Below are 9,730 nucleotides of genomic sequence, written 5' to 3'. Positions count from 1 at the left end.
CCTCTGATACCCTGCCTGTGACCCTGACTTGCTGTGCAAGGCATCCTTCCCCTAGAGCTTCTTGCAAATGACTGGCTTGCTTGTGCCCTGCCTTGGAGCCACCCAATCCAGCTGTGAAATGAACACACAGGAAACCACAGATCTTGACTCAACTTGACCCAGGTCATTCCTGGAGTGGGCCTGGGGCTATAAATAGGCATCATGAGTTGATCACAAGAAGGTCTGAGAAAAGCTGAAAGGAGAGTAGAGGAGGAGCCAGTGTTAGACCCAAACTATAGGCACACACACCTTCAGGCCAGATGTGAGCCGCGGAGCGTGTTCTCTAGAGTCAAGCAGTGATGGTGTTGGAAGAGGGGACGCGGGGGTTTCTTCCTGTCTGCTGATGGGAGGACTCATCCATACTGATGGCGTCTTTGCAGCGGTCCCTTCCACCCCCAGGCCAGACACATCCCTCTCCCATGGATTTTTCTCTATCATCCCACCCACCTTTGCAGGGAATCCCTTGCAAGAGAAAGGCCTGAGACAGTGAGTTGGGATTTTAATTTCATATCAGAAGTTGATTTCTTATTCATTCCGTTCATGGACCTTTCCCCCAGTTCTTCTTGTCTTTGTCTCCCTTTGGTTTGAAGAGTTAGATGGTAGCCCCTGGTGTGTAAATAATGTACATAGAGTCAACAGAAAGAAACTTGATATTGACGTGTTTGAAACATGGAACTGTAATAACTTCTAGGTATTCCAAACCTGTGATTTCTGTGCCATTTTCTGTAAAGATACAAATAAGAATAAAATTGATGTAAAAACAGCAGGGGAGGGATTCAGGAGTTCTCTGTGGAGGAGCATAGTGTCTGTGTTTATGAGTGGTATAAAAAGTATTGGGTTGGCCAGAATGTTTGTTCAAACCCTGACCAAACATTTTAGCCTACCCAGTAAATTGATGAAGTCAAGTTTAGGTCAAAATGACTAGATTCCTATTTTTAAATTACTACTACTGTAGAGGCACGGTGGCCTGCCTTTCTCCACTAAGCCAACATCACCATTTGTCACTGCAATATGGGACCCTCCTCCATTGCAGGCATAACTGGAATATCCCAGCCAGTGAGCCCCTAAATTATTACCTATGACTCTTCCCTGTTCCCCACACAACAGATTACATTGACCTTTCCCTCTGGTCCTTACTTACAAACAGCCCTAGTTCCTTCACATCTCAGGTGAGGCCCACAGCCCACCTTGGCCTGCAAGAGCACTGAGACCTTTCCTTTTGTGTACACACATGCGCTTGAATATCTCACCTACAACTCAAACACTAAAACAACAATGAATGGAAAAGGCAGAGGCATCTGCAACTGAAAGTCAGATAAACGTAGGCTAAATCCCTGGAGAGGAGAAGCGGAGTAAACAAGGGAAACAGCAAGGGGGAGAGTGCCTGAGATGGCTTGCAGACACCTGTGCCCCGCTGTTCATCCGGATGATGTGTTGGGTGGAATTACAGGATGAGAGACCAGAGGGAGCAGACTTGGCTTACAGTTGAGCTTTTGGCTCAAGAAATCGTATAAGATTGTTTCAGATTGGCTCAGATGTGCAACTCCCCCCTCGGAAGAGGTTTTCCTGGCAGCCCGTCATCAAACCAGAATGACAGGGGGTGAGCGGTCCCTGCACCCGACTGGGCCCAGGTACAACCCCCCACCCTGAATCTGGAGCCTGGGGGGCACACGTGGGAGATCTCTGACTTTCATGTGCTGAAGGGAATGGCCAAGAGCCTGGCTTCAAATGCTGCCCACCCAGGGCTCCCCTAGGCACTCCCTTTCAAGACTCACTGCCACCCTGACTCTAGGTAAGCCTGCCCTCGTGACGCCCACCCCCCACATTCCTGCAGATGCACTTCTCATCTTTCCAGACCCTCCAGGCAGAGTCTACTACCTGTTCTCTCACATAACACTTGAAAAAGTCAGTCCTCCACTATGGCATTCGATGCACTGTGCTGTCATTTGTTTTTTAAAGCTTCAAAAAAATTTTTATTGTGAAAAGTTTAAGCCATGACAAGCCCCAAAGCACCAGAATTAAGAAGATAATTTTTTTACACATAATTTTTTATACACATGCTTTTCATACAATAGTGAAAAAGTGAAAGTCGCTCAGTCGTGTCTGACTCTTTGTGACCCCATGGACTGTATAGTCCATGGAATTCTCTAGGCCAGAATACTGGAGTGGGTATAGCCTTTCCCTTCTCCAGGGGAGGCTCCCAACCCAAGGACTGAACCCAGGTCTTCCGAATTGCAGGTGGATTCTTTAGCGACTGCGCTATGAGGGAAGCCCTTTTACACAATAATAGGTTGATTTTCACAGGAATTAAAGTAATCTGAAAATCGGTGTCACTGACTGCAAAATAAGTATCCAGCTCTTCGACTCTCTCAAGGTGATCAGCCTTCTATGTGGCCAAAAGATGAGGCTTCTGATATCTGTTCTGAGCCTGGATGGCAGGTCTCTGGCAGAGATTTCTCACTCATGATCTAATTTCTTATTTACAAGTGTATCTTCCCCTACAACAAAGGTATCTTACTCATTGTTTTTAAATATTTGTTTATTTGGCTGTGCTGGGTCTCAGTTGTGGCACGTGGGATATAATTCTATGACCAGGGATCCAACCGGGGCCCCCTGTGTTGGGAATGTGGAGTCTTAGCCATTGGGCACCACTTATTCATCTTTTATCTCCAAACCCATCAAAGTATCACCTAACCCATTGTTGAATGAAAGAATGAATGTTCTTCCTCTAGCTCACCCATTTATTTAATCATATTAAGACATTTACTGAGCACCAACTGTGTACCAAGCAGCGGGGCAAGGCACTGGGGATAAGGTGGAGGTTCCAGCAGTCCTATTTGAAGGGACGTGAGATTCAAAAATTGAGTGAGCCTAAGGTGGCTCAGCGGAGAAGGCGATGGCACCCCACTCCAGTACTCTTGCCTGGAAAATCCCATGGATGGAGGAGCCTGGTAGGCTGCAGTCCATGGGGTCTCGAAGAGTCGGTCACGACTGAGCGACTTCACTTTCTCTTTTCACTTTCATGCACTGGAGAAGGAAATGGCAACCCACTCCAGTGTTCTTGCCTGGAGAATCCCAGGGACAGGGGAGCCTGCTGGGCTACCGTCTGTGGGGTCGCACAGGGTCGGACACGACTGAAGCGACAGCAGTAGCAGCAAGATGGCTCAGATGGTAGAGAATCCACCTGCAATGTAGGCGACAAGGCTTCAATCCCTGGGTTGGGAAGATCCCCTGGAGAAAGGAAAGACTACTCCAATATTCTTGCCTAGAGAAGGACAGAGGACTATGGCGGGCTACTGTCCATGGGGTCGCAAAGAGTCGGACACGACTGAGTGAGTAACTAAGAAACAAAATTGCAAGTATCCTAAGGCATCAGAAGCTGGAGATGAGGAACCGTGAAAGATCACATCCACAGGGCTGGGATCAGTCAAGGTGTTCTCGTTCATGAGGGGTTCTCCTGTGCTCTAAATTGAAATAAAAACATTGGCTCCTTCAGACTCATACTGTTTCAAGTTAGAAGCGAGGACAATGGCAGAGGTGTCAGATGAGCAGGAGAGAAGGGTGGTCACACCACAGCAGCCTCCAGTAACTGGAAGGGGCAAGGGGAGGGGGCTTGGCAGCTGCTCCACCCTCAGTTAGATCTCGGGGACAAGTGGGACCCTCAGAGGCTTGGGAGCTGCCAGAAATCCTCCTGGGCAACCCCCTAGGGAATTTACACTGGGAAGAGGCACACAGCTTTCTGCAGAAGGACATGCAAATAGGGCTCTGGGTAATCAAGGTGGGGAGAGGCCATGATGCCACAAAGGGAAAACAGAGGACAGCAAAGGACGGGCCTGAACAGCCGGGACCCTAGGGTGCAGGACCTAGAGTACAGCACTGCGAGGTGTGACTGCACCCCAGGGGGGCCTTCTCCCAGAGAAGCCTGTGGAGCCTGGAAGGGAGATCTTACTCCAGGCTCCGCAGGCCCGAAAGGCTGCAGATAGACGGCTGCCTGCACAGAGCCAGGGTGATGAAAGGGCAGGAGGGGCTGATTTATGAGCACAGCCTGGAGCCGGGGAACAGGGCTGGCAGGGATAGATGAGGAGTCTGGCTGGCAAGGGGGGCCGGCAGGGGGGTGCTCCCGAGGCCCAGTCCTGCGTCCTACAAGAAAGGGGCCATGATGGGGGGATCTCCGGGACCCAGTCCATCCAGCTTCCTGCACCCCCAGCTCCCTGGGAGTCTTGGGGTCTTCTTCCTGCCCCCGCTGAAGCTGCAAGGCCTTCTCCCCTCGGGTGTGGCTGGTTCATCAATTGGAGTGAAGATACCACACTAACGTGAGATGCTCAGCATCCTAGGAAAACGGAGAGGCTTCACGAGAACTCTGTATGTCGTCACTGTTTCTCTGTCCATCTAAAAATGCTGTGTAAATCATTAGCTTAAAAAAAAAAAAAACTAGTTTGTTTTCTAGAGGGAAAAACAAGGCTCCTGAGGGTCAGAACAAGCGTGGGGCTGCTGCTTTCTCTGTCTCTGACCCCGGGGCTCTGCTCACTCGGTGTCACAGTTCCAGGCTCCCCAAGATCACACTCTGGGGAGACTGGGTCAAGAGCACTGGCCTCAACAGCTTCCGTCTCCTGGTGCTTCCTTGCCACATGTTTCTCCCTTGGGTCTCCCGTGTCCCCCCTCTGCCTGGCTGCCCTTGACTGAGGACGCAGTGAAGTCTCTGCTTAGTCACAGCCAAGCAGGCGCAGCATGCTCTGCTCCAGGAATTTCTCACTCAGACCAGTCTCCCCAGTATTGGCTCTTCTCCGAGGTAGATGGCCTCCTCCCCTCCCTGATTACTCCTCTCTGAGCCAAGGCCCCCTCTGATTCATCTCCCTGGCTCCACTCCCAACATGTCCATCTCAGGGAGGGGTCTGGAGGAGCTGGCCTTCCATGGAACTGGAGAATGGCACAAACTGTCCTATGTGCCCTCAAGCTGAAAGTGAAAGTTGCTCAGTTGTGTCCGACTCTTGGCATCCGACTCATGGTCTATATTCCACAGTAAATGGAATTCTCCAGGCCAGAATACTGCAGTGGGTAGCTTTCCCTTCTCCAGGGGATCTTCCCAAAGCAGGGATCGAACCCAGGTCTCCCTCATTGCAGGAGGATTCTTTACCAGCTGAGCCACTAGGGAAGCCCAAGAATACTGGAGTAGGTAGCCTATCCCTTCTCCAGCGGATCCTCCCAACCCAGGGATCAAACCTAGGTCTCCCACACTGCAGACGGACAATGAGAGATGAGAGGGGGAAAGAGGAAAAGTTCTATTTCCTCCACACAGCCCTAGCGAGGGTGGACCAGAGCAGTTTTTATCTGCCCAGAAGTAGAAACAAGCCGAATCCAGGCTCAGCCAACAAAGCTTTGCAGTTGAGATGACACCACAGTAACTAAGTAAGTGGATACCTTTATGAATGAGAAAATAAGACAAGTGCTGAGCTAAATGGTTAAAATTAATAGATACAGGTGAGTCTTCTGGGACAAATGTGTCCTTTAGCAAGAGCGCCTCCCTCCTCCTCCACATCTCTGTCTTCCACAGTGACTTGTTCAGGAGTCCGTCCACCTATGGTTTCCACTCAGGAAGAGCAAGAGCCCAGGAAGGGGCTGGCGGACAGTGCGAAAGGTGGGTACAGACTCAGGACCAGATTGATGGCCCTCCATCTTTGGATCATCCCTGTCTGACTACAAGGCCCCATCACCCAGGCATGACAATTCCTGATGAGAACAGTGCAACCTGAAAATGGGAAGAACATCAAAGTGCATCTGGAAGGCCTGGTTCTAGGGGCAGAAGCTCTTCTTCTTCTTCTTTTTTTAATTTGGCTGCTCTGGATCTTAGTTGCAGCAGGCAGGATCTAGTAGTTCCCTGGCCAGGGATGGAACCCAGGCCCCTGAATGGGGAGTTTGGAGTCCTAACTGCTGGACCACTGGGGAAGTCCCCAAACTCTGCTACTTTCCTAACTTCCTCAAGGTTTGGTACACATCCATCTACACAACTGCAGCCTTGACAGTACTGAACAGGAATGCTGTGAAGAGCCAAAGAGATGATGAGATGGCTTGCATTAAACTCTATTTCTTTTTGAGTTAGGTTTATTGTCTTAGCTGTTATCAAAAAAAAATTTCCCACCTTCTGCTAACTTCTTGAACTGAACACATCTTTCATTTTTTAAAACTGAAGTCTAGTTTATTTACAATGTTATGTATCTCATTCATTTTACTTTTTTCTTTATTAAATACTTAAAATGTACTTAATACACTTAACTATACTTAATACCTCAGAGAAGGCAATGGCACCCCACTCCAGTACTCTTGCCTGAAAAATCCATGGATGGAGGAGCCTGGTAGGCTGCAGTCCATGGGGTCGCTAAGAGTTGGACACGACTGAGCAACTTCACTTTCACTTTTTACTTTCATGCACTGGAGAAGGAAATGGCAACCCACTCCAGTGTTCTTGCCTGGAGAATCCCAGGGATGGGGAAGCCTGGTGGGCTGCTGTCTATGGGGTCGCACAGAGTCAGACACGACTGAAGCGACTTAGCAGCAGCAGCAGCATACTTAATACCTAAGATACTTTGTCATACATTTCTTAATTTTAGTACGTGGCATTCCAGAAGGCTTACATGTAGAGTTTTTCTTTTCAGTCTTGCATACTTACTAAATCCCATTTTTTCCCTTCTGAGTATTTTAAGTGTTTAAAAAGTTCCAAGTATATGGGATTTTTGTGGATAAGAAATTATTGACTTCTAATTTTATTGTATTATGATCATAGATCATTATTTTCATTCTGTTGATCTTTTGGTATATATTGATACTTGGTTTAGGCTAATATGTGGCTAATTTTTGTAAATATTCCATGTATTATAAAACATATGTTTTCTTCCATTTTGGAGTGTAGTGTTCTATGTACTATTAGCTGAGCTGTTCAGACACATATGTTTTAAAATTTGGCTGTGCCAGGTCTTAATGGTGGCCTGCGGGACCTTTAGTTGTGGCATGTGGGATCTAATTTCCTGACCAGGGATCTAACCTGGGCCCCCGGAATGAGGAGTGCAGAGTCAGCCACTGGACCACCAAAGAAATCGCCAAATATTTTATATTACTCCTTTTTTTTTGTTAAAAACTCTGCACTCTAGTTGTGGATGTGCCAATTTCTCCTTGAAATTCTATCTTCTGTTCTTGCATTTGCTGACCCATGGTATATTATCTGCCTGTGCATTCTGTAAGTCAATACGACAAGGTTCTCTCTTAAAGTGTTCTTCAGTCACTCAGTCGTGCCTCTTTGCAACCCCACTGACTATAGCACGCCAGGCTTCCCTGTGCTTCACTATCTCCCGGAGTTTGCTCAAACTCAAGTCCATTGAGCCAATGATGCCATCCAATCATCTCATCCTCTGTGGCTCCCTTCTCCTCCTGCCCTGAATCATTACAGCATCAGGGTCTTTTCCAGTGAGTCAGCTCTTCACATCAGGTGTAAAGTGTAAAGGTCTGTAAAATGTGAATAACATGTTCACCTCTCAATCCTTTGGCTTCTGTGCAACCTTCCCCACTGCAAGTGGTCCCTGCTCCACCTGACTCCCCATTAGGATACTTCCTCCAATCCTGACATTGGGTTATCTTCTTGCACTTGTTTCATTTGGTTCTTGTCAATCCCCTCCAACCACTGGCACCCTCCTCTCCATTTCTGTCCTCTTTATCCAGAAATATCAAGCGAGCAGTGGAGGAGGAAAGATACGTGGCATGTACCAGCACTAGCTCTAGCCCAAGCTCCAGAGCTACAGCCAACAATAGAGCCCTTGGCAAGTCCAGAGCAGGGACCAGCTCCAGCCGCCGCCCTAACACCAAAGCCAGAGCTAGGGCCAGCGACAGGACAGAGTCAGTGCAGAGGCCCCACCAGTTCCTGGACCAGCTCGCACACCAGCTGCAGGGCCACATTCAGCCGTAGCTCCAGCTCCAGTACCAGTTACAGATGGAGAGTGTGAGCTGCCAGCTCTAGCATTAAATAAAGCCAAAGCTAGGACCGGCTCTAGGGTTTCCTGTAGCGATCTGAGCATATTACAGTTGCTTTAAACACTTTGTCTAAAAAGTCCAATGTTTGGGCTTCCTCGGGGATGGTTTCTGCCCATTTTCCTCGGCTTTGAGTGGTCAAAATCCTGTTTCTTTGTTGAAAACTGAGCATTTGCATATTATAATATGCTAACCCTGGAAATCAGTTTCTCTCCCTTTCCCAGAGGTTACTGTTTTTGATTATTGAAGACTGCAGTCATCTGTTTAATAATTTTCCCCAACTATTTTTGTGAAGACTGTCATCCCAGGTCATGTGTGTTCATTTGAAGTCTCTGTTTGACTAGTATTTTCACAATTTTTACCAGAAGCTAAAAACAAACAACTCATCTCTTCCAGTCTTTATAGGCTGGCTCTTTGCTGTCCACTCCTGTAACACTTAGCGAGCAGCTTAAACTCTGCCTTAACCTTTACTTCCTGTTTCGACCATGCCCAGTGATCAGCCAGAGGTGAAAGCTTAGGGTCTTCTCAGGTCTATTTTAAACACGCATCCTGTCCTGGCCATGCGTGTAGCTTTCTAAATTCCTTAGTACACAGGGTCATTTTAGAATACTCCAATTTCTCAAAGAAACTTCCCGGCGTTTCTTCCCAGGCTTAGGTGGTCTATTGCAGTGAGTTGGCCAAATTGTTCATTCGGGTAATTCATTCCATTATTTTCTTTCAGTAATTGTTTTTCTTCTCACAGCATGCGGGATCTTAGTTCTCTGACCAGGGATCAAACCTGCGCCCCCTGCAGTGAAGTGCAGAGTATTAACCTCTGTACCACCAAGGAAGTCCCTCAGCAGTTGTTTTATATTTTCAGAATACAAAGCTTGCATCTCCTTGGTGAATTTTATTCTTTCTGATGTGATGTTACTGTAAATAAAATTGTTTTCTTAATTCCTTCTCACTTTGTGCATTGCCAGTATACAGAAATACAACCGATTTTTTGCATATGTATCCTGCAACCTTGTTGACTTTGATATATTTTGTGCAGTCTTTTTTCCTTAGGATTTTCTAAATATACCATCATGTCATCTGCAAATAGCTTTATTTCTTGCTTTCTAACTTTGATGCCTTTTATTTTTCTTGACTAACTGCTCCGGCCAGAACCTCAATGATGAATAAGAGTGGTAAAAGCAGTCATTCTTGTCTTGTTCCTGTTCTTAATGGGAAAGCTTTCAGTCTTTCACCAGCTGAGTATGATGTAGCGTTTTTATATATGTCTTTTATCATGTTTCAGAAATTTCCTTTCCTTCTAGTCTGTTTATCGAGTGCTTTTGTTATAAAAGAGGGTTGGATTTTATCAAATGCTTTTCCTGCACCAATTGCCAATTGAGATGATCATATGGTTTTTCCTCTTCACTCTACTGGTGTATTACATTGATTGATTTTCATATGAACTACCCTGCCATGCCTGGGCTAAATCTCTCTTGATCATGATGTATAATGCTTTCAATATATGGCTGGATTCTGTCCACTAGTATTTTGTTGAGAATCTTTACATCTATATTCATAAAGGATATTTGTTTGCAGTTTTCTTGTAACGTCTTTATATGGCTTTGGTGAAGGGGGATACTGACCTAATAGAATGAGTTAGGAAGTGTCCTTCTGCTTCTGTTTTCTGGACTATTTTGAGGAC

The sequence above is a fragment of the Capra hircus genome, chromosome 10 (genome assembly GCF_001704415.2).
Source record: "Capra hircus breed San Clemente chromosome 10, ASM170441v1, whole genome shotgun sequence".
Lineage (NCBI taxonomy): Eukaryota > Metazoa > Chordata > Mammalia > Artiodactyla > Bovidae > Capra > Capra hircus.
The sequence above is the reverse complement of the archived record's forward strand: the minus strand, read 5'-3'. Positions refer to the sequence as shown.